Source organism: Dermacentor andersoni, chromosome 9, assembly GCF_023375885.2.
Source record: "Dermacentor andersoni chromosome 9, qqDerAnde1_hic_scaffold, whole genome shotgun sequence".
NCBI lineage: Eukaryota > Metazoa > Arthropoda > Arachnida > Ixodida > Ixodidae > Dermacentor > Dermacentor andersoni.
The window spans coordinates 120,150,905-120,173,650 of NC_092822.1; the positions used below are offsets into that span (position 1 = coordinate 120,150,905).

General features: G+C 41.6%; 1 long non-coding RNA gene across 1 annotated transcript; it reads right to left on the reverse strand.

Annotated features, from left to right (window-relative positions):
- Positions 1-403: 403 nt before the first annotated feature.
- LOC129384469 (uncharacterized) lies at positions 404-12,730 on the reverse strand. The gene is made up of 2 exons (XR_008612191.2): positions 12,254-12,730; positions 404-1,475 (listed from the first exon to the last, which is right to left on the reverse strand). It is a non-coding gene; the product is annotated as an uncharacterized lncRNA (long non-coding RNA).
- Between the last annotated feature and the right edge of the window lie 10,016 nt (positions 12,731-22,746).

A 22,746-nucleotide genomic window follows, 5' to 3' on the forward strand; every position in this document is an offset into this window, starting at 1 on the left:
ATTGCAAGCTTCAGTACAGTTGAAAATCCACAAGTGCAGCCAAGACTGAAATTCAGCGGCTCAAAACATCATGAGCTATTGGGCAGTCCTTGCACGCATTAGAACAGGCCACATTTGTTTTTGCATGTAAAAAGCATGCTACAAAAAATGATGCAAAGGAGGCCAGACAGCACCAATGACCTAGAACATAATGAAAGTACCTTTGAATACCTATGCTATTTCTAATAGACATCTACGTACAACTTATTCTCTCATGTAACACACAGCTGCAAAGAAAAAGCAGAAGTGGTACCACCCACTCTGAATCAATTTCCTTAGCATGCAGCACCTGAAATTCAAGCTTGCCAGCTAGAGAACATGACAAGTTCACAGCAAAATGGGCATAATGTGATAACAGTAGACAAACAGGTGATATCTCAGGCTGAAGTTAATTCAACAAGGGGACTAGTCGTCATCAGGGAAAGAAAATCCAAGCAGACAATTCCAGCTCACACTTACTTGCATACACAGATGTCGCTACATAGGTTTGTGTTGTGATGCCCCATGACCTAAGTCAGCATCAAAGAGGTTCATTAAAGAGTGGCACATATGCAGTGGCACACACCCAGCGTACATACACAAGTTTGTGTCAAAAAAGTTCATTGGAGAGCTGCATCTACCCAGTGGCCCCAAGTGCTCGTAGTAGCCCCAGGGGCACATACTGAATTTCCACAAATATAAGGAGTTTTTCTTTTTCAAAATTTCTGGCGTCAGAAGACGCCTCGCATTATATAACTGACATAGACACAAACAACAAGATCACTCATAGAAATTGGTGCCAGCAACCTGTCAAACTCGCATACTTCTACACACCTTGCTACCCCAACTAAACCCCCCTGGTGAGCATTTAAACTTACCTCACCTTCTCTATGCACTCACTCATTTTGCTGGATATCCATGGAGTGGAGAAAAGTGAACTATATAAATACTGCCAAGGAAAACGGTTGTTACCCTAACGAAGAAGTCCACTTCTCAAAAAAATTTCTCCACCTGACATAACACTTGTTCGACCTCTGCTGATCACCTTCAGCTGAATATTGCATATCACACAAAGCAGCAATTCAACTATAATTTTTAGTTTTATAATGAAACAAAAATTTCTTAGGATGTGAAAGAAAATATGATACAGGAACCTTTAACAGTATCCATAAGTGTGAAATTTTTACACAGGCAAAGAGGCAAACACTTTGCCACCAGGGCACACATAAGGCGTCATTACATTTTCTCTGCAAAAAGCCTTAACACCCCGACGACAGGTGGTGTTGCATGAAGCCATGCATGCATTTCAAAAAATAGGCATTTTGTATTTTCTTCTTCCGCAAGATCAAGGCAGGCAGGCTGTGATGCTGTGCAAACAGTGGTGGCCTTCAAAAGGGAAGGAATCCACACAAAAAGCCATGGTACTGTTGAGATGGCAGTGCATGATAGGGAGCATTCTGGAAAACCAAACAAAATAGATTATGTACTGTTGTATTGCAAACAGACACCGCATGAATATTTAAACATAGCATCACCAATTATTCAACAGTGCTGGGCCATTCAATGCTACCACTCCAAGTGCATCTTGGCCACCTCAGATTTTAGGAAAAATTACAGCCCATTGTACAGTTGCAGACTGGATGAAGTGGAGAGTATGACGAAAGCCCGTCTGGTCGGGATGATGCATACTAAAAGACACCTAAAAACACCGACTAAAAGACACCGACCAAAATGTTTAAAATAGTTTTTTACATTTTCAAATTCAAATAAATTCAAGTAACTTCAAAAATTCAAATAAGTACTTTAAACCATTTTGGTCAGTGTCCAGACCTCTTCCTTTTAAGTCGCAGAATGCACAAACAGACTACTTCGCGAAAATTTCACATGGTGTGAGTATCGTTATCTTGTAGGCTAAGGTTGAAACATCACGGCACTGACAAAGCTACAAACAAGTGTTTCTACGAATGACCACAAGGCCTTCCAGAATGTTTCATTATGTGAGATAGACCATTAATGTTTTTTATCTGCAAAGAGTATCTTCTTATTCTGACTTAAGTATAATAGACCTTCGAGCAATTTCTGAAAAGTATTTTCATCCAGCTCGGGTGGTTTATAGGCGCAAATAACCAATTTAGGAACCCCCATTTTGTAGTGAAGAAAGCTTATATTAAAAAAACCTATAGCTGCAGTGATTAAAAGCTTCTGAAATTTTGAATCAACTCTTTATGTCTGCAGAAGCTCTTTAATTAGGTATTAGGACGCCTTGCAGCACTGACAATGAAAGGAAATTATGACAACATATTAGAAAAACTAATAAAATGAATGTGTTCTTGATAATATTTGTTGTTGTATTATACACAGATTATACAAAACACCAGCAGTAATGTGCATATCTTCAGAGTGCACACACAGTTCACCAACGTAATAATATATACAGGTCAACATCATAAAGCAACACATAGGTACTGGCGTTTTTCTTTCACATTGGCCTAAAAACCAATCACATGAGCATTCAGCCATCATATAAGCAGCACCTGCTTGCATGAATTCAAGGAACTTTCAGATGTGCAAAATCGTTTAGGAGCTTTTAAGCAATAGGCATGAGACTACTATTATGATTAATTTGTTGCCTGTAAGTGGTAAATCAAGTGAACTGCTAGTTGCCCTTCCGGTGAAGGATATTGCAGAAAATGTGAGGACAAAAAGATTAAAGCAGCTATTTGGAACTCATGAATGTTAAGAAGATAATATGCAATGTTACCATGCTGACAGACAGTCAGATAAAAGATGATACAAAGAAAATATTATATATAGATTACACAGATGCAAGCATTCTGCTTCTTTATTGCTGCAAAACTCTGTAGTTATAGAAGTGCTTCATCCCCTGAAAAATATTTTTAGCAATACATTCACTATGGAGTTCTATTGAGGATGCATCAGATTTGCATGCTACAAGTGGTTTGAGCTGTTCACAGACAGACATCTGGCTTGTAAACGCAAGAGCATGACGAAATACTGCAAGTGCTCCAGAAAAATGCTTGCATGGTAAGGGAAATGACAAAAACAAGAATGTGGATGAAAAGACCAAACTGCCCCAAAGTCTAATTTTAGCAATGTAAGGTTTTATGAAACATAATTACAGTTCTAAGACAAAACAAAATACCAACATGATATGCAGAGAATGGGTGCTGGACATCAAGCAACCTCACTAAACAATGATTACATACATAAAAACGACACATTCGCAGGAAATTTCACAATACACGACATATAAACTATGTGATTCATGATGCACCCATGTCATACATCATATTGTTCAAGTAACCAACTTCTTTATTCAAGACCCCTGTAGAAGGTTTGTTAATGCAGTTATTGGTTTCTTGGATGGAAAAGACCTAGTATACAAATCTGCACTTCCCTGCCTTATATTTGCAAACTGCATGTGTACAGTCACAGTTTGGCATGTTTTGCAATGTTTTGTGAGATATCCAGATGCTGTTACCACCTACATCTGTGCACAATGCTCCTGCAGCCTGCCATTACCACAAATCCTGGTCTATCCTACATAATACCCCAGTCACACGGGCACTTTCAAAGTCCTTTGAACCAAAGATTCTTTACTTCAAGGGAGAATGTGCACTGTCACACAGGCACAGCAAAGGAGCCCTACTGGAAGGTGGCTTTGAGTCAAAGGAGTGCGCGTTCGTCCTTTGAAACCTCAAGGGAATACTCCCAAGCCTAGAGGGCGCCTGACAGTAGAAAAAATAATCTAAAGATATGAAGTTCAATTTTTACCTCTTCAGAACAAGCTTATAAGTACTGAATACTGTTACTAAAGTACTAAACACTTTCGGGACACCCGCAATCTCCATCATGAAAGCGCCGGTACAGCAACACCGGTACGGCCTGTCGTCAGCAGCAACCTCGACACAACACGGTTGCCATGTGCGATTTGGTTCTTTGGTTAGTGGCTGCTAGGCATCCCAGTCTCCTTGGCTTTTTTCTGCACATCTTTCCTTGTCACTTTTGTTTTTTAGTTTTTACAGCGTTTACGTGTACCTACCGCTACCTAGCCACAACGAACGAAACAAAGCAGCTGAAGCAAAGGCAACAATGAATAATCGACGCCAATGTGCGGTGTACGAAGCGGTACACATGGTGGCCATCATTACAATAAATACATCTGTTTGTGATAAAGTAGTGCCTTTACTACGTGTGCATTTTGTTTTGATGTTTCTATGTATTAGGAAAAATAAATGTTGCTGAAAAAAATGTGACAAATTTATTATAAGACACATTGGGCTATATTTTTTTATTACTTTCAAGGTGATGGTAGCGCTAAGGATACATTGCGGTCTCTGTTAAAAGCTTCAACGGAGACTACCTGGAGACCATGTAGCACCGACATATATCCGTTGAACTAATGTCTTTGAAAGCTCAATGCTCCTTAACTTCAAAGGACCTTTGGCATGCTCGTGTGATGGGTATAACACTTGCTGCTGAAGGCATTAAAGACACCCAAAGGTGCCTCAAGGACAGGCTGAGCATTCTGCGCAGGTTAGCGTGTCAGCAAGGCCTGAAACACTTGCAGGACATTGTAAAAGATGTCAATACATGGCAAAATACAACAGCACAACATACTCAGAAAATGTAAGGCTAAAATTCCACACTGATATATAAGGGCCTTCCCAGACAAACCGATAAGTGCAATAGCACACCTATTGAAATCTCGAATATAAAAATTGATTACTTGAAAAATATGTACGGTACATGCAAAATAGAATGAGTGATGTATGTTATATGTCACGTATGGTCAAATTTGCTGCAAATTTGAGCATTTCATGCATGCATATAATCGCACACATGTACTAAAACAAGTTCATGTGTAGTGCTCATCCTGTGCATTTCATGTGTTTCATCTTATAGTGTAGTAACTATCTTTCCTAATGCCAGTAACCAACTCTCCCAGCTTTCAGCAATAGTATGCAAGATTATTTATTCTTAGGAGTATGATAGCAGGAAGAAACAAGGATAAAGACCTGTCAACAGGACTAGCATCAACTACAAGCTGATTTGGCTCCTGGATGGAAACGAGTATTAGTAATCGTAATCATTATCAATGTTTCAATGAGGGAGTGGGTGAACCCAGAACTTGCACAAATAACTACAGTAGCCACATGGCTGAACATATGAGCCGTGGGTGTTTCCCTATCTTCCAGCACATGAGGTTAGTTGCAGAGCCCCGAGAGAGCTGAGAGGGAAGTGATTGTGGTTTTCCACATTAGCAAATAAAGATCGACATGTGTCGGAAAATAATCACCATCTCTCATCGAAAACATGTAATTGTTTATAGAGCATTTATCCTCAATTCATTACACAGATTGCGTTAGGTGACTAATTTGTTTGACTACTGTTCTTAGTGCCCCATACAAGATTAACCTTTTCCATGCCAATTTTATTTTCAGAAAACCACTGAAATTTCTAAAATATTTTTATTAGCTATTCTTTGTGAAGAGTTTTTATTACTGCAATATCAGCAGTTCGTTTAAAATTTTCTGCTGCCTTTTACTAGCTGTTTTTCATGTTTTTAGGTTGCAAACAGACAAGGACGCAGAAACTGTCTACATGAAGCATATTTTTTTAAAGAAAGTCAAGCGTGTTTTTGTTATCCTCCATGGAAAATGTTATTGCAGGAAGAAAGGTGGTTAACCGAGGGCCCCTATTTTTATTATTCATATCATAAGAAGCCAACAAACACTGACACCAAGGACAACATAGGGGAAATTACTTGAGCTTAATAAATGAAATAACGAAATGATAAATTAATCGAAATGAAAGTGGATGAAAAAACAACTTGCCACAGGTGGAGAACGATCCCACAAGTTCACTTTCTTTTTTTGGGGAGGGGGCAAAAACTGAACACATAACTAATCACTGATCTATCATGCAAGTGGTGTTTGCCTATCTCAATAGTCTATATAAAGACAGAAAACTAGGCTCAGGTGTTTTTATCTCTAAAAGAAAAGACAAGCTTTTATACGGCAACCTATCAACTTGAAGCCCACGGTAGTAGTTCTCTTCTATAGCATCTAGCTGTTGAGCGCGAGTCAAATAAAAATTAATGCAAATGTATTAGTGTTCCATGCTTTTAATGCATGGAAAAGGGACACTAAAGGAAATTAATGAGTTAAGTTAGATTAAAGGTTAGCCTTTTGTAATAACAAATTCATCATTTATACCAAGAACAGAGCTTTTATAAGCAAGAAAATTAGAGAACTGTAACATCAAAGGGCACCAACTAATATATTGAACCAAATTCTGTAGTTTTATTTGCCAAAACCACAATATGATTATGAGGCATGAAGTACGAGGGATTCTGGAATAATTTTGACCCCCTTGGTTACTCTACTGTGCATACAGTGCAAAACACACATGAATTTTTGCATTTCACACCTATCAAAATGCAGCTGCCACAGCTACAATTTGATTATCCACCATCAGGCTTGGCAGCGCAACACCAAACAGCCCAACTCAGAGCCCATGCTTGTCAGCAACCTTCTGCAGTGAGTGCATCACTTGGTGCTCATGAGGCAGTACTTCCAGCTGCTTCAGCTGCTTTAAAGTGTGCGCACTGCTGGCTTTTGCTGTTTTACAGCCCTTAAAGCCCAACCACAACAAAAGTTAGGGCTGCATAAAAAAATGATTCAAACAGTGTAAATACAAAACAGCATTCTAGCAATCTTGATACAGAGACTGAAATGAATGCCACAATTACCAGTAACTGGCAGTGAGGCATGACTCAGATTGCAGGGCACCTTAGTGTGGCCTACGAGATAAGGGACCACCTGCAGCTGCCTGCAGTGATAAAAACCTGAAGGCGATGTGGACTCTCGTCATAGCCACTAACCACCAGGTTCATGTGTCGTCTGCTAATACAGTATTAAAAGAATATCAAAAAGAAAATTAGATACCAGCCCCGCAGCTTTGCCAAGATGACTAGTAGTATTTACTACTAATTTATTACCAATATAGCCAAAGTGAAATTTCATTGCATTTGGAATTTAGGCTTTTGCAGTAGGGGTTTTGAGATGTGATAATCGCAATGCTCCTGTGCTTTGTGACATTACATCACTAAATATTTGACAACGCCGTGGTTCTAAGTGTTTTTACATACATCGATATCTTGATTCTTTTACAACCTAACTCTAATATGACACATGAGAATACGGTAGATAACATTTGAAATGTCTTTAATGGGCACGGAAAAGGACTAACCTTTACACATGAGACACGCATGGTGAAAGCATTGTAAGCAAGGCTCCCACGTGTCTTTAAATAATTTTTCACTTTGGTCGGTGTCAGTTCTGTTTTTTCCCTTGACTCTTCCTAACCGGACAAGACTTCGTCAGACTCAACTTCATTAACCCATTGACAATATGCTGCATATCTTAGGTAAACATTTGATGCTCACCCTAACGCATGTTTCCTGAAGTTACCAACTAAGAGCAAAGAAAGGTTAGCTACTGTATGAACCAGCCTAAATCCATGTTAAGCCCACAATTGCCCAATGTGCCTTGAATAGGCTCTAAAAATGTGTATTAACACAAGGCGCAATAGATTTTGTGCTCACGTTGGCATGTTCATAACAGCTGGCCTCCCTCACTCTCATCATCGGAATCTCAGAATCTCTACTGCGAAAACTTCAGGAGTGGGAAGCAGCAAAGGTAACAGTGCGCAGTTTGAAGCAGCCAGAGGCACTGCCTCATGAGCACAGCAGTTGCACTCACTGAAGAAGGTTAATGACAAATATGGGGCCCCATTCGTGCTGCTGGTTCCGAAGAAGCCATCTAAGCGTTTTTCCCACGCTTGAGTGTAAAAATACAGCTGCTTTTAACAAAAGGCATGCAACACCGTTCATGAATTGTGCCATTGGAATGGTTTACCAAATAACCTCTTACTTCTGGTAAGCTCTACACAAGCCAAATTGGACGCTGCACTGATGAAAGGGCAAGAGAACATTTGCAGAATATAAAAACAAAGTAAGGCCAATGTAGGTGAGCATTGTAACACATGCACTTGTCATCCACAACTTGAAATATATTCTTGGCAGAAGTAGAAACATGAATTCACAACTGATATCAGAAGCTCTTTTAATATCAAAGAATGACTGTGTAATTATTCTTTTTTTTTCTATTTCTCACAAGTATGTGTATGAATGTTTTTTGCTTTCGGTTTACACAGGTTGCTACACCTCGATTTGTTTGACCCTGTTCCCTCCTTTGCAATCTTTCCTCCCTCCCCCTCTTTTATGAACTTCCAGAGAGATTATATGAATAGTACCTGCTTTCTTAGAAAACATGGCACACACGCGGTGGATGTGGAACATCCTTTCTGCTGCAGGCATCACAAGTACGTGATCTTTTTGGGTGAAGGCAACTGGTCAATAAAGCCCCACATGCCAACTGAAGGCATCAATGTTGCCGGAATCGAGACCCTTGTTATGTAATGAACGAGAAGAAAGCAGGTTAACCGAGGGGCCCGATTTTTATTAATCATAAGATGCCAACAAACAAAGGCACCATGGACAACACAGGGAAAATTAACGGAACTGAAAGTGGATGAAGAAACAACTTCCCGCAGGTGGGGAACGATTCCACATCTACGCATTACGTGTGTGATGCTCTACCGATCGAGCTAACACAGCACCGTCTTCCCATCTATTTTCTGGGGTATTTATGTTACTACTAGAACTAACCCTGGAATTGTTAGCCAGTGCCACCACTCACAAACCTTGGCGATATGTAGAGCATCCTTTCTGTCGCAGGCATCACGAGTATGTGATCTTTTTGGGTGAAGGCAACTGGTCAATAAACCCACACGTAGTACCTGAAGGCACCAATGTTGCCAGATTCGAGACCCTCGTTATGTAATGAACGAGAAGGGGGTTAACCAAGGGGCCCGATTTTTTACTGCTGGTGTAGTACACACTTTCCTGCGTTTAGGGTGATGCCAGCTTCTTGCAGGTGCTGAAGTACTTTGTGCAGTCGTGCATCATGTTCTGTCTTCGTGCGGCCAAACACTATTATGTCGTCTTGCAGACATGCTTGGCCGTCCAGGCCTTCTAGCAGTCTTAGCATTTCCCAGTGGAAAAATTCACTTGCTGTGGAAATTCTGAAGGACAATCAGAGGAACTTAAAATGGCCAAGTGGCGTCAGGAAAGTGTTGTACCTCTGGGACTCGGGTAACCAGTAAACAATATCCGGCTATAGCATCAAGTTTGCTAAACCAGGCAGCTCCGGTGAGTTTGGCCAGGCAATCATTGATGGTGGGCACTAAGACTCATTCTCACAGAATGTTCTATTTTAACCCTCCGAAGTCACTGCAGATTTGAAGCTCGCCTCCTTTATTTTTAGCCACTACCATAGGTGCATGCCACTCTGTGGTTTCTTCGACCTTTATGATGACACCCAGGCTCTCCGTTCTCTCCAACTCACATTTGGACACTTGGCAACATGGGCAGAGGTACTCGCCCCGAGTACATAATAGCACACCGCTTGGCATCAGGGAGTAGAGATATATTGTAATCGGTCCTGAGAAGGCAGGCCCAGGTCTGTAGCCAGGTAGAGGTAGTGGCATAAAATGTTGGCTGGGTCGCTGACCTTGCCTTTTGACTCCGCTACTTCTAGGAGACTTGGTTGGACATTGAAGGATTTGATTGCGGGGGGACGTCAAAAAGTGCGTCATGCAGCTTGTCTATTACATAAATTTGTTCTTGACACAACCAGCCATTTCAGCACACGGTAGCAGTCTAACCGTTGCTTTTTTTGGTCCTGCCGGGTCCGAGCAGCTGTTCTTTTGCTTGCTTCAGGTTTCCCGTGACTTGTTCGTCGTAGAGGCTTGTTGGCATGGCAGTCACATCTGCACCAGTGTCTACCTTGAAGCCATTGACCATCACATTGATTTTTCATGGCCCAGGATCCTGTTGGTCAGTTAATTGTCCAACTAAACCTCTTCCAAAACAGCTTGGTATGTGCATTTTGTTCTGCTTTTTGGAAGCGGAAAAGCATATGGCAGCTGTGTTCCTTTTTACTGCAGGCACTGCATGTTTTGCCATTCGCCGTGCACATAGTGTGTGATGGTGAACCATAGGTGTCTTGTTGAGCCATACCACTTGCATGTCAGCGCAGTTTGGTCACGCTGGTTTTTACGAGAATTATTTGACTTTCCTTTGCTCTTCGAGAAGCTGTGCATGGTGTCTACAGCTTCAAGTGATTGTAGCTGTGGCCGTAGGTCCTTTTGCTGCTGTTTGATTGTTGCCGCCATGTTGCGAGCAGCGTTGACAGCGGCTTCCAGAGTAAGCTCAGCATTAAGTTGCAGCTTCTCACTTACCTACGTGTCTGTGGGACCGACCACGAGTCTTTCACAGATCAGTTCCTCTTTCAGGGCGCTGTACTCAGAGGCTTCAGCGAGCCTGAAGAGTTCGGTGATGAACATATCGGCTGTCTCATGCACGTCTTGCTTCTGGCTGTTGAACTTTGCACACTCGTACATCATGTTCATCCGTGTCAGGAAATTTTTTATGAACAGTTGCATTACTGTGTTGTAGTCGAGTTTCTCAGCATCACAGAGCCTGAGCAAGGCTAGGACGTCTTTGGCTTCACGACCCATGGCATAAATGAGTGTGTTCACCTGCGTCTTGTCGTCGTCTTTAGTCTGGAGATAGCTCTATAGCCCTCCCTTCTCGTGAGCCACCGTTTCTACTCCTCGGGCTGCCGAAAATCAAGTTTTTCCGGCAGTTTGACGACGAACGAGTTTAGTGGAGCTGCGTGCTGGGCTGTGGACACTGTAGGTGAAGCCATGGGTAGCAAAGTTTCGTATTCACCGCAGTGCGCTGTGATGTAGACTTCTACTTGCGTGGTGCATTTCTCACAGCGTTGTCGAGTATCCTACTGTTGCCTCCATGTCATGGTCGGGTGACGAGCATACGTGATTGACAAAACGTAAGTGTTAACTGGAACTGTTTACTAGGTTGTGTATGCAAAACAAGCACGGCTACATGCCGGCTCGGCTTACACGGTCTGGTCCGCTCTCCCAGAGGCGTTGTTCCGCATCTTACATGACCGTGTACACAGCGCCATCTCGTTGCGGTAGCTCGCATGACACGGTGCACCAGTGTAACTCAATGGACAGCAACTTCAAAAAAAGTATATTTCGGAAGGCTGCCCAAGTTTAAACAACTCTCAGTTAATGTTAAGGCGATTTGCCCTCTTATTAACATGCACATTTACGCCACTAGACCATAACCTCATTGCTACATTATAGCACAGTTTTGGTCCGAATTAAAACACTGATATAACACAGCGGAAAAGTTACGAATAAGTGCCATAAATACGAAGAATATTAGAAGGGCATACACTATCATTCTTGCTAACTGCTCATTTGTTGAAATTCTGGCAGTCTTCTGAATTATAATTTTTAAACGTGCTGCCCATTGAGTTATGATAATGCATTGCGGTGAAATTTGATAGATGGCCGCAGAGCCAATTCAACATTTCAGTTTCAACCACAGCTAGTTACCCCTATGCTTTTCTTGGCTTCATTGCCTGCTGGCTTTATATGGTCGTGATTTTAAAAAAATGAAGCCCGTTTTCCTTCTCATTCATTCATACGAGGGTTTGAAACCTCACAGCTTTGATGCCTTTAGGTAGCATGCATGGGTTTATTAGCCACATGCCTGCTCTCTTCAGTTCAGGTGTTACGCGACACCATCGTGCAAAAAAAGATGTTCCACATCTGCCCACCATGGCTCTAAATGGCGCTGGCTAACACTCCCAGGGCATAAATACCATAAATACCCAAGTTAGCACAATTGGTAGTGCATCGCGTGTGTACTGCAAAGGTTGTGGGTTCAGTCACCACCACAGACAAGGTCCTTTCGTCTGCTTTCATGACTTTCTTTCAATATTTTCTACATTTCAATTTCAACCACAGCTAATTACACCAACGCTTTTCTTGGCTTAATTGCCTGCGACCTTTATATAATCAGCAAAAATAAGGTTACAAGAAAATTAAAATAAATAAGTGGAGGACAGGGTCATCGGTGTTCAAAGAAGCACCTTCCTTTTTGTATCGTTAACCAACATGTGCGCCCAATATGTAACTCCTCTACCTGCACATCGAATGACAATGCAAGAGATGCAGCTGGAACCCACAGTCAAATATATGTACAGCATACCAATGCATCTCTCCTCCGAAGGTAGTGAAGAGCACAGGTGCCTGTAGAGTTGCGTGCCACGGTTCCTCTTGCCAACCCATGGAAAGGAGCATAAGTGATGCTGTAGAGCTTGCTCCTTCAAGCAGTGTTCAGGTATCCATTCATAATCCTGCATGTAGTGTCCAATGTATTGTAGATATCAAGACAGCTTCAGTCCTGCAGCAAATAAAGTGATCAGTTCTAACCAAAATGTTGAGATGTAGACACTTTGGCAGGCGGATGTTAAATGTTGAAGTTTCTGGGATGCCAGTGATAATTTCATTAAACATTATATGGGCCACTCATACAGGGATGGAAGCAGTCAAAGAAGTTTTGGAGCAGCTCTGGGAGGTGGCAAATTTGACACACTGGAGCATGAATTGCCCGTTTTCGAGCAGTAAATACATATTTACATGAGTAGCTTGGTAGAGGTCAATGAGTGAAATACAGGTATATGAAGAAAAGGTGTTCTTTATTTTACTTTACAGAGCACTATTTGATTATGGCAGATCAGTTCTGTGGAAGCCTGCAAGGCAAGTAAAATTCATGACAGGAAAAATTTTCACCCACCCTACTTTAGCATGAAGCTATGAAGGAGACCTGTACAGGTTTCTCGGAAACCACCATTAAATTACATACTGGATATGACAACTAACTGTGGCCAAGAAAAAAATTAATGAGTGCTTTCCGTGAACATCACCCACTCTATGTTGATAGGTTTATGTTTGTGCTACTCAAGTTTTTTTTTTCCATTGTGAACAAGCAATTAATATGTACTTGTAATGAATGTTTATTTCCTTACTTATCGAATATGGTGCCAATGCAAAGGTTGTGGAATACGCCGAGAAATGACCGATAACAGCGTTACAACGACCTAGTTCATGTGTGGTCTTTTTTTTCCGACAAAAAAACAAACAAACAAGCGAATTTTTCTTTAGAAATTCACGTGACAATGCGCTCCGCATCAGTAATATAAGTGGTCTCAGACAGAAACAGTGTCATCAGTGCACTGCATATATTATGAATGTGCAAACCTGGGGCACAGTCTTGTAAAGGTTCGCAAAGCGAACTGTTACCAAGATCGCGCTACTTTGCATTTGGTAGGGACTGTACTTGCACGCCAAAAACTGCTGACATGTCGAGAAAAAACTGCAGCTGCTCTTTCCCAGTGCCCCTATTTGACAAAGTTTTTGTAAAGATTGATGCAATAGTGCGCAGAAGCATTGTCATGGTAAGGTCAGTTTATTTTCACCTTTTATTTATTTCACGGGCTTTCATTCTCGTGCCTTCACAAATCCTAGGCTGTCTTAAATGCTGTTACCGGCCATTTGTAACCATCATACAAAGCTTTTCACTGACATCTCATCGATTAGGTAAATCAAGACACTCATCAGATACAGTGAACACCATTCGAGTAGTGCACTCTGGTAATTTTTCATTCTTGGCAACCTGCAGTTGAGATAGCAGAATATTGCAGAATAAATGTGAAGTGACGTAGTGGTCATTGCATATTTGCGAGTATTTTATATCTGTTTTGACACACTGGTTGGAAAAAAGACCTGAACGGGCATGTTAATTGCACTTGAGCTATGGTATACAAATTTCCCTTGTTGTGCAAGGGCGTCTACATTAGACAGACGGGAAGGGGTATCAATGATTCATAATAAGGTTAGTTACAGCGCAACCTAAGACAAGGACAACAGAAGGTACAAAATGACGACACGGCACTGTTTTGTACCTTCTGTTGTCCTTGTCTTAGGTTGCGCTGTAACAAACCTTAGTATGAATCCCAACCAACTGGCCCAACTTGCCGTTCTGATGCAGTATCAACGATTGCTTGGGCGAGCATAGTTACAACCTTCATAAAAGTTAACGAAGTAGGCCCCTTGCGATGCATTGCAAGACTTGTGGATGCAAACTAGTTTTTTTAAAGAATGTGTCATCATAGGATGCAGTAACATTCAACTGATGCGCGAGATTACTAATCAGGCTAATGCCATTGCCAAACACGTTAGGGTGTGCGTGAGTACACCCTCCTTATCTTTATCAGGCAAGGAACTTTACTTTCTAAGTTGGTCGGCACGTTTTCAGTGAACTGCAGCCGTCTGCTTCTTGTAAGGTTGTTGTTTCAGTTGTTTTTCTCATGTGTGCTATGAGCGGCGCATATAATGTGCAGTAGGGTCGTGGAATAAGACCAGTTAGAAGTTAGTGCTCATCCTGTCACCTGTACTTTTTCTTCCATACTCAAACTGAGTTATGCTAAAGCAAGATAAGAATCCATTCAGTCAGTTTGTGCCTTCGAACCAGTTCACCTCCACAGTGCACAATGATGCTATTATAAAGGGACATTGAAAATATTGTTTATTTTCTTTGAATAAATAAAGTTTAGTATGAAGTTTCACACTGCATTTTGCAAGCTTTAATTACCCTAGTATAAATTTGTATTCTAGAATGTGAAGGATGAAAACAAGCATTTCCAACCTTGCACATTTCCAATGACATCTAATCACTACAACTTAGAGGAAAGGCGCTACGATCTCAAACAGTCGCAACTTCTATCCGCGGTTGTTGTATATAAAGGCATTACGCACCGAGAGAATATGGTCAAATCTTAAAGCTAAAACTACGGTAAAGGCTTGTACCAACACGCTTAAACAAGGGAGAACATTTCAACACATAGTGCGGAGGTAAAAAAAATAGATCATGGAGTTTTACTTGCCAAAACTACAATCTGATTATGAGGCACGCCATAGTGGGGGGACTCCGAAATAATTTTGACCACCTGAGGTTCTTTAACGTGCACCTAAATCAAAGTACACGGGTGTTTCTGCATTCTGCCCCCATCAAAATGCGGCCGCCGTGGCCGGGAATCGATCCCACGACCTCGTGCTTAGCAGCCCAACACCATAACCCCTAAGCAACCACGGTGGGTACAGTGCACAGCTGTGAAAATTTTTCCTATACCAGAAATAAGTTTTTGGCCAGGGGCTCAAGAACCGGGGGAATCGCGCCCTGTCTGGCGCTGTTCACAGTGCCACCTCAGCCAACTGGCACATTTGCACGCGAGAACGAGAGCACCAAGTCCGGCCATGACTGGTAAACCCATATGACGATACATTACCAAAATATACAGTAACTAAAACAAAAGGACGCGTACAAACGAGATGTGTCCTTTTCATTCAACTGACATATAATCTTCGCGCCTTCTCCCCCTTGTACGATATAGAGGTTACACAGTTCTGCTTATTCTATCGTCTTACATCATGCATGCGCACTGAGCACATCAATACGTTCTGGATATCGCAGAAGCCGTTGTTCACGGCGTGAGACTCACGATAGCGAAGTCAAATGCGATCCTTCTAGAAATAAAGAAATTGTTTGCCTGCGACAAACTTTGCAAACAAGAAATAAAATACGAGCTTACCAAAATGCTTCGTCCAGGTTGGTGGCGGCACGCAGTTCGTTGGCGTTCACCGTTGCGCATTACGCTGTGTTGTTAATCACGCCGCCCTCGCTTGTAGGCGTGAGAAGAGCATCAAAGTATTATTCTTTTCTGTCAAATACTGCTGCTTCGTAAGTACAAATAGAAAATTTTGAGTTGTCAAGCCTACCCCAGCATACTGGCACATAACAGCTTCCCGCGCTCAAATCTCGCTGTGGATTCGAATTCGCGCTGCGTGCATTTCGATGAGCTGTTGGGGCGCCACCTAGAAGAGTTTGAATATGGACAAAACAAAACAAAGTTCTAACATATGTCCGTCTAGATTATTTTATATTTATTTATTTAAGATATAAGGCACATGCTGTTTAGAAAATACTCACGGCAAACAATGTTTCAGTTTAGTTTCTTTGGCCCCTCGGCCCCTCCGATTTATGTCCATTGTCAGCTGGCCTGCGGCCTTTAAACGATATTCCTTACATATTGTGGCTCAATGTCGAGGACATTAAACCTGGTTGAATGGGGTTTAAATGGAGGGACAATATTTCGTTTTGTAGAGTATTGCTGCTGGGGATAAAGCGAGAAATATAGGCTGCTTCTCGTCGGCAAAAGGAGCCGGACGAGCAAGTCACGAAATGCAAGAAAACGAACGGCTTGCATGATTACTGGTACAGTCTCGCTTGGTTGACCAGTGAGAAACAGCATAATTAACAACCTAACAAATACAATGGACAGCCGCCAAATCGTTGGTCAATTAGACATGTTAATGATGAGTCAGAGTGGTTGTTATTTCGTGTTTGTCCGTTTGTAAACGTGTTGTGCAAAGCTTCGTTTATTCGATGTTGTGCCCCATTTCCACCAGAAAAAGAAAGAAAGAAAAGCGGCGTGTTTCTGTTGACGCGGCACGCGCAAGTGAAACGGATTTACGGGCAAGCCGCGCGTCACGTTCACACATATATCGCTCAATAAAGCATTCCGGCGGTATCGATCGACATACCGGCCGCACCACTGGTGGTAACGGCTATAGTGGCACCGGTGGTAATAAGGGGAGCCGAAAGGACCTAGAACCTCAAGGCACTACAAGAATATATTGCATGGTTTCACACCTGCTTACTGCAAAAGTGTACGAAGTACATGCATGGTATAGCACTGTACTCGTAATGCAAAAATAAACGAATTAAAATTAATTTGTAAACTAAGAAACCAAGGTGAACCTTCAATAATTCACGAACAGGTAGGTTCACACTCAACTGACTCATGAAACAGTATGCTAGCTGTGCCAAGAATCTTAATTAGTCGAGCAATTAAGGGTGGTGACTGTCATGTGCAATGCCTTGCGGAAATGCATGCAGAAGTAGGACAATAGCTGTTGCTCTGTCTTTGCTCATGCCCTATCAACTGATTAATCACTTATTTATTTATTTATTTTTATTTTCACATACTGTAGTCCAATTGGGCTATCGCAGGAGTGGGTTTGTACATTGCATATAACAAAATATTTTTCTGCACAAATCAACTTCAATGCCTTAAAAAACATGATAACTTCAATATAAAAGATACAATCAGTATAATAAACGCAGCATGAATCAAGTAAATACAATGATTTTTCTAATTTACCTAGTTTCACCTGGGAGTAAGTTCCATTTTTCAATTGTATGAGGAAAGCTATACTTAAACAGGTTAGTATGCAGTTGAAATGGAGCAAGGTTAAGTTTGTGGCTATTCCTAGTAGGTTTCAAATTATCAGGAGACAGATAGTTGTTCTTTAATGAGTAGTGTGGGGTGTTATTTGAATTATGCAACAATTTAAGGCATTCATAATCACGCCGCTTGGACAGAGGTAGTAAACCGATTTGTTGTTTATTTAAGTCATTATTCCAAAAAATTGGAGAGTTGGAATTTCCCCTCACAAGGCACTATTGGCAATAAAATCACCTACAGTGCTTGTCGAATGGGTGCCGCAGTGCTACAGTTGACCTGCCTTAGAAAATGGAAGAAAGGCCGAACTCTCTCGAGCCCTGGCTAACTTTGAGCACTGACTGTGTTGAGTGGTATACTATATATTGTACTACCACACAGTACAATGATGTATATTAATGATTAATACAGTAATCTTATGTATATAATAATAATAATAATAATAATAATAATAATAATTATAATGATTCAGATCTGCTACCATATCTGCATCTCCTTCCTTCATGCTACAGAAAACGTCTATGGAATTCTTGCTGTCAAATCAATAAATATATACTTCAGAGCATTGTTGCGTTGTTGTGACATCAGTGGAAACATCACTTCACAGCATTAAATCTTTATCGGTCAAACCTGTGCTCAGAAAAACATGTGGCACTCAAAGCACAACAACCCAGCGGCGAGCATGGTGTGTCAAGCGCGTCACATGACTCGTCAAAGGTCGTAACATAATTGCTGGTGCTATATATATATATATATATATATATACATACCTTCCGCAAAGTACAACACTATTTGCATCTCACGTTGACTGATATCTTTCAATTGTTAGTAGGTGAAATGCAATCCACAGATAAAGGATAAACAATTGTATGCATATCTATCAGTATAATCACGGAGTATCAGGCTGGGCATCAACCAAATTGATTCTTAATATCTGTAACTGTGGCGAGGAAAGCATATGTCGCCTTGAAGAAGACAAGTCCACTTGTTGAAACGTTGGCTCCTGCTTTCATCTTGTTCTCGGTTTGCTCATCGTCTTGAATTTCCATTTCCTGCCTTCCCCATGTTTTCCCTGGGTTTGTATACATGGTATTTTAACACGCAGCCTAAAAGATTGCAGATTCTTCTCCTATATGCATAGTTGGTATATAATTGTGAATCAGCAACACACTAAAAAAACTTTTTCTTCTAGCATAACACTGAAGCATACAAAGTTGAAAATTTACTGTGCCTACCTGGGCGTCATTTCACATATTTAAGAGGTGAATCATTTTCCTTTGTGTACATGTGCATTGGGCTAGCTCCCAGATCAAACTATATGCCATCAATCTGCACAGTTGCCACAGTAGGAATTCACAAGACAAATTTTAGCAGAGTGCACCTTGTTTACACTTTTCTGCATTTCTGTATGCAAGATATAACACTACAATTTCCGCTGAAGATACTGTGCTTGTTGTGCAGGCCATGTTTTGATGCTAATGGATGGCACCTGTATAATCATGTAAGACTTTTGTGAATATATTGGCACAGCAACACCTTCTGTTATTTTGTATGTATATTTCTGACCAGCAACACAACCAAGCAGAGGTATATTGTGCTGTAGGGAAAACAAGTGGCCACTTAGATTTGGCAGCTCTAGATGGGCACATCGCATCTAGTCGTTCCTCACCCCACTTTAACATTTACATTTCACCAATGGCAAAGGACAATGTTGGATTCCGTAAAATATCCAATTTCAAGTGCACTATGGATGACTGACTTTTGAAAGAACAATGAAGTGATGCCTGGAAACCTGTGTACCAACTTTCTTCCCATATTAGTTACTATAATGCCTTACAATGTGTCTTAAAGTTCTTCACATGGTGCACCTAAATTTGGTGCTAGAGTGGAGAGGAGTGCAGTAGTTTGACTTTACCTAGGGTAGCAAAATGCCTCACAACACTGCTACATCAAAGTAGCAGTGTTGCAGCGCTCAGCGGTGCCCTTAAAGGCATCAGTTGCGCCCATCACATAACAGGGGCAGGGGGAGTACAAACATAAATGAGATTACAAAGAAATAGTTACAACAAATAATAGGACAAAGTACAGAACAAAGGTATGCTAACATTGTTTAGGTATTAAGAAACAGAATGTAAGAAATCATAAGAATTGCAAAACAAAAATTATGCACACAGCAAAATAAAATGTTGAAAATATGCATGCACACATAAACTACGGTATTAATACAGGTATTTATTAGTAACTCACAAAAACAACTAAACAAGAATGTAATAAAAAAGGCAACTAATTAACAGTGCGTAGCACGTCGTAAAATTTTAATGTCAGATTCTGTGGCAATATCAGAGGGAAAGCAGTTCCCTTCAGTGATGGTGCAGGGTATAAAGGAGCATGCATATTGTAACGTGCGAGATGGTGTACGCTTAAATATGAGGTGGTGATCCCGGCATGAAAATACGACAGGTGGTGACTGAAAGAAATCATTGTGAAGAGAAGTACGATTATAAAGTTTGTCAAGCAGGCAAAGACGCACTGATTTGTGGCGAAGGGATAGTGCTTGTAAATCAGTACGTGCTTTTAATGATGACACGGAAGTGTAAGATGAATAGTCGGAAAATATGAAGGTGAGCAGCCCAGATTTGAACAAATGCAATCTCGTCAACCATGTTTACCTGCCAGAGTGCTATATTAGCGATGCGTATTCGAGCTTTGTGTGGATTAGTGTAGTGTAAGCAAGTTTATGTATGTTGACAAAAGCATGCTTTAGGTTTAATTTGATGATGCCTAGAGAGTGGTGAGCTGCTGCAAAGATGGAGTAAATGTGGTGGTTTCATGCTAAGTCGTAATGTAAATGAAAACCTGTGCTGGTAGTTGAATGTTAAACTGGGATCTTCGAAATAGTCGATGACTTGCGAATTAATAATGTGTTCCATAAGTTTGCGAATTGTACTGGTTAATAATATTCATTGGTAGTTAAAGGGTGATAAACACTCGCTGGATTTGTAGAATGGGATGACTTTAGCCACTCACCAGTCTTAAGAATGAACCCAGGGGGTATGTTGCGACACTAGCTGGGACACATTCTTGAGCAGCTTATTAAATTTGCTGTGACCTGTTGTAGATGAAGTTTTTAATCTGTTTAGTAAGGTAAAAATGCCCGACCCACTAATAACAATTTCAGACATGTCAGATTGCATGGGGAAGTCAGGGCATGCAGTGATGTCTTCACATTTGGACACTCAACAAAACATGTCATTTAGTAACTGCAGACACTATAACTCAGGAACTACATCACCACCAGAATTAGGATTATGTCAGGCTGTGAATAGGGGTTTATTACGTGCCATAATCACTATTATTCATAATAAATCATAGCTGTAAACCTGTTGACGTCTGGATTTTAGAAGCATCTGGCATTCTTTGTCACATAATATGTATCTTTGCCATGTCTTGGCTTTTTTTTTTTATTTGCCATTCTATAGAGCGCTTCATTTTATTTATGAGGTGCTGCAGGCGTTTATTGAATGTTTTGTTGCATCTAATGCTGAGAAAAAGGACGAACATTTTGATAATATTTGCAAAGGTGGCTCTAAACATAACCAGTTCTCTTCAATAGCTCGACTGTGTCTGCAAAGGTGGCTAATTAACGATTATGCCGAGTAATGTTGGCCCTATTGTAGCACCTAATGTGTTTAGTAGTGTTTTCTTTTTTGTTAAAGAGAAGTTAAGCAGACCTACTATAACTGCATGATCAGACAGCCCGTCCAGGTGAGTAATGCCGGAACAGATTAGGGGATCGCTGGTCGAGATGAGGAGGAGGAGGAATAAACATTTATTTTTGAAACAGTATCCCGGGTTAAGCCCCAGTTCTACTCTAGGTGGGAGGTCTCCTCATTCCAGGAATCCTCTGGCTTTCGCTGCCTCCTTGGCCCTGGCGACGAGGTGTCATTGTTGCTCCAGGCCCTCGGAGACGAGCTTGGCCTCTCACGTTTCAATGAGGTCTTCGCTTTCTTGTCTGGCGTTATATTCTTTCGGTGAAGGCGATGCGTCTGTATCTAGATGCCATGGACACTCGAGGATCAGGTGCGCCAAGGTGTATGGTAAGCCGCACATTGGGCAGCGGTATCCTTGTAGCATTGGGCATAGTCTGTGCATGAGTATTTCCTTGTAGCATTTGGTATAGTCTGTGCATGAGTATTCCGTGGGTGTAAGTGTTACTCTGTAGTCTTCTGAGTGAGGTACTTTCTTCTTCGGTGAGCTTTGGGTGAGGTGGTGGGTGCAGCCTGCGTTCCAGCCTGTGATATTGAAGGATCGCTGAGTAGGTGATGGGTACGGTCTCTGCCCCTGCTGACGCAGACCGGCATCTTGAGAGTAGGAAGGGTTGGCCCGGCAGGTGTGGCCTCGGGCCACGGCGTGTGCTGATTCGTTCCCCTCCAGCCCGTCATGCCCAGGAACCCAGGTCACGCAGGTGTAGCGGATCGAAGCGCTGTCGTGCTTCAATATCTTTAGTGCTTCTGTCGACACTAGACCCTTAGCATAGTTCCTGACAGCTGCTTCAGAATCGGAAAGAACTACAGCTGCGTCTGCACGTGGTAGTTGCTAGGGCGATCGCCGTCTCTTCTGCAGTCTCAGAGTTTCGCGCACGGACTGTGGCAGACGCTAGCTCTCTGCCCTTAGAATCTGTGACGTTCAGGGCGTAAGCATTTCTTTGCGGGTATTTGACTGTGTCGGTGTATCTGGCATCCGGACCTTGCCTGTGTCTTTGCCGTAGGGCATCCACTTGGGCTTGTCTTCTTTCCTTGTGGTACAATTGGTGCTATGCACAGGGATTTGCAGATGTTTGAAGGAATTCTTTCTTTTCAGTCCGTGGTGGCCTATAAAGGTTTCACTGTAGCTCAGCCGTTGCAGCACTGATCTCCCGGTGGGCATGAGCTTAAGTCATTCTAACTGACTGGCTTTACGAGCTTCGGCTAATTCTTGCCAGGTGTTGTGTATGCCCGTCTTGAGAAGTCTCGTAGTCAAAGCCGTAGATGGTAGGCCCAGGGCAGTTTTGATGGCTTTGCATATTTGAATGTTAATTTTTTTCTACCTCTGATGAGATCTAGAATATTGGCCAGTGTACATGATGAACAGGTTGGGAGAGTAATGAGTAATGAGGAATGAAGGAAAATATGCCATTGAGCGTGAGCAGCTGTGACAGATTCTGTTGTCCAGTTAATAATGGAGAAATTAAAATTGCCATAAATGATCACAGTAGAATGCCAAAATAGCATATGCACTTTATTTAGAATGTTTTGAAACTCGCTTGAAAATGCACAATTTACATCCGGAGGGCAGTAGT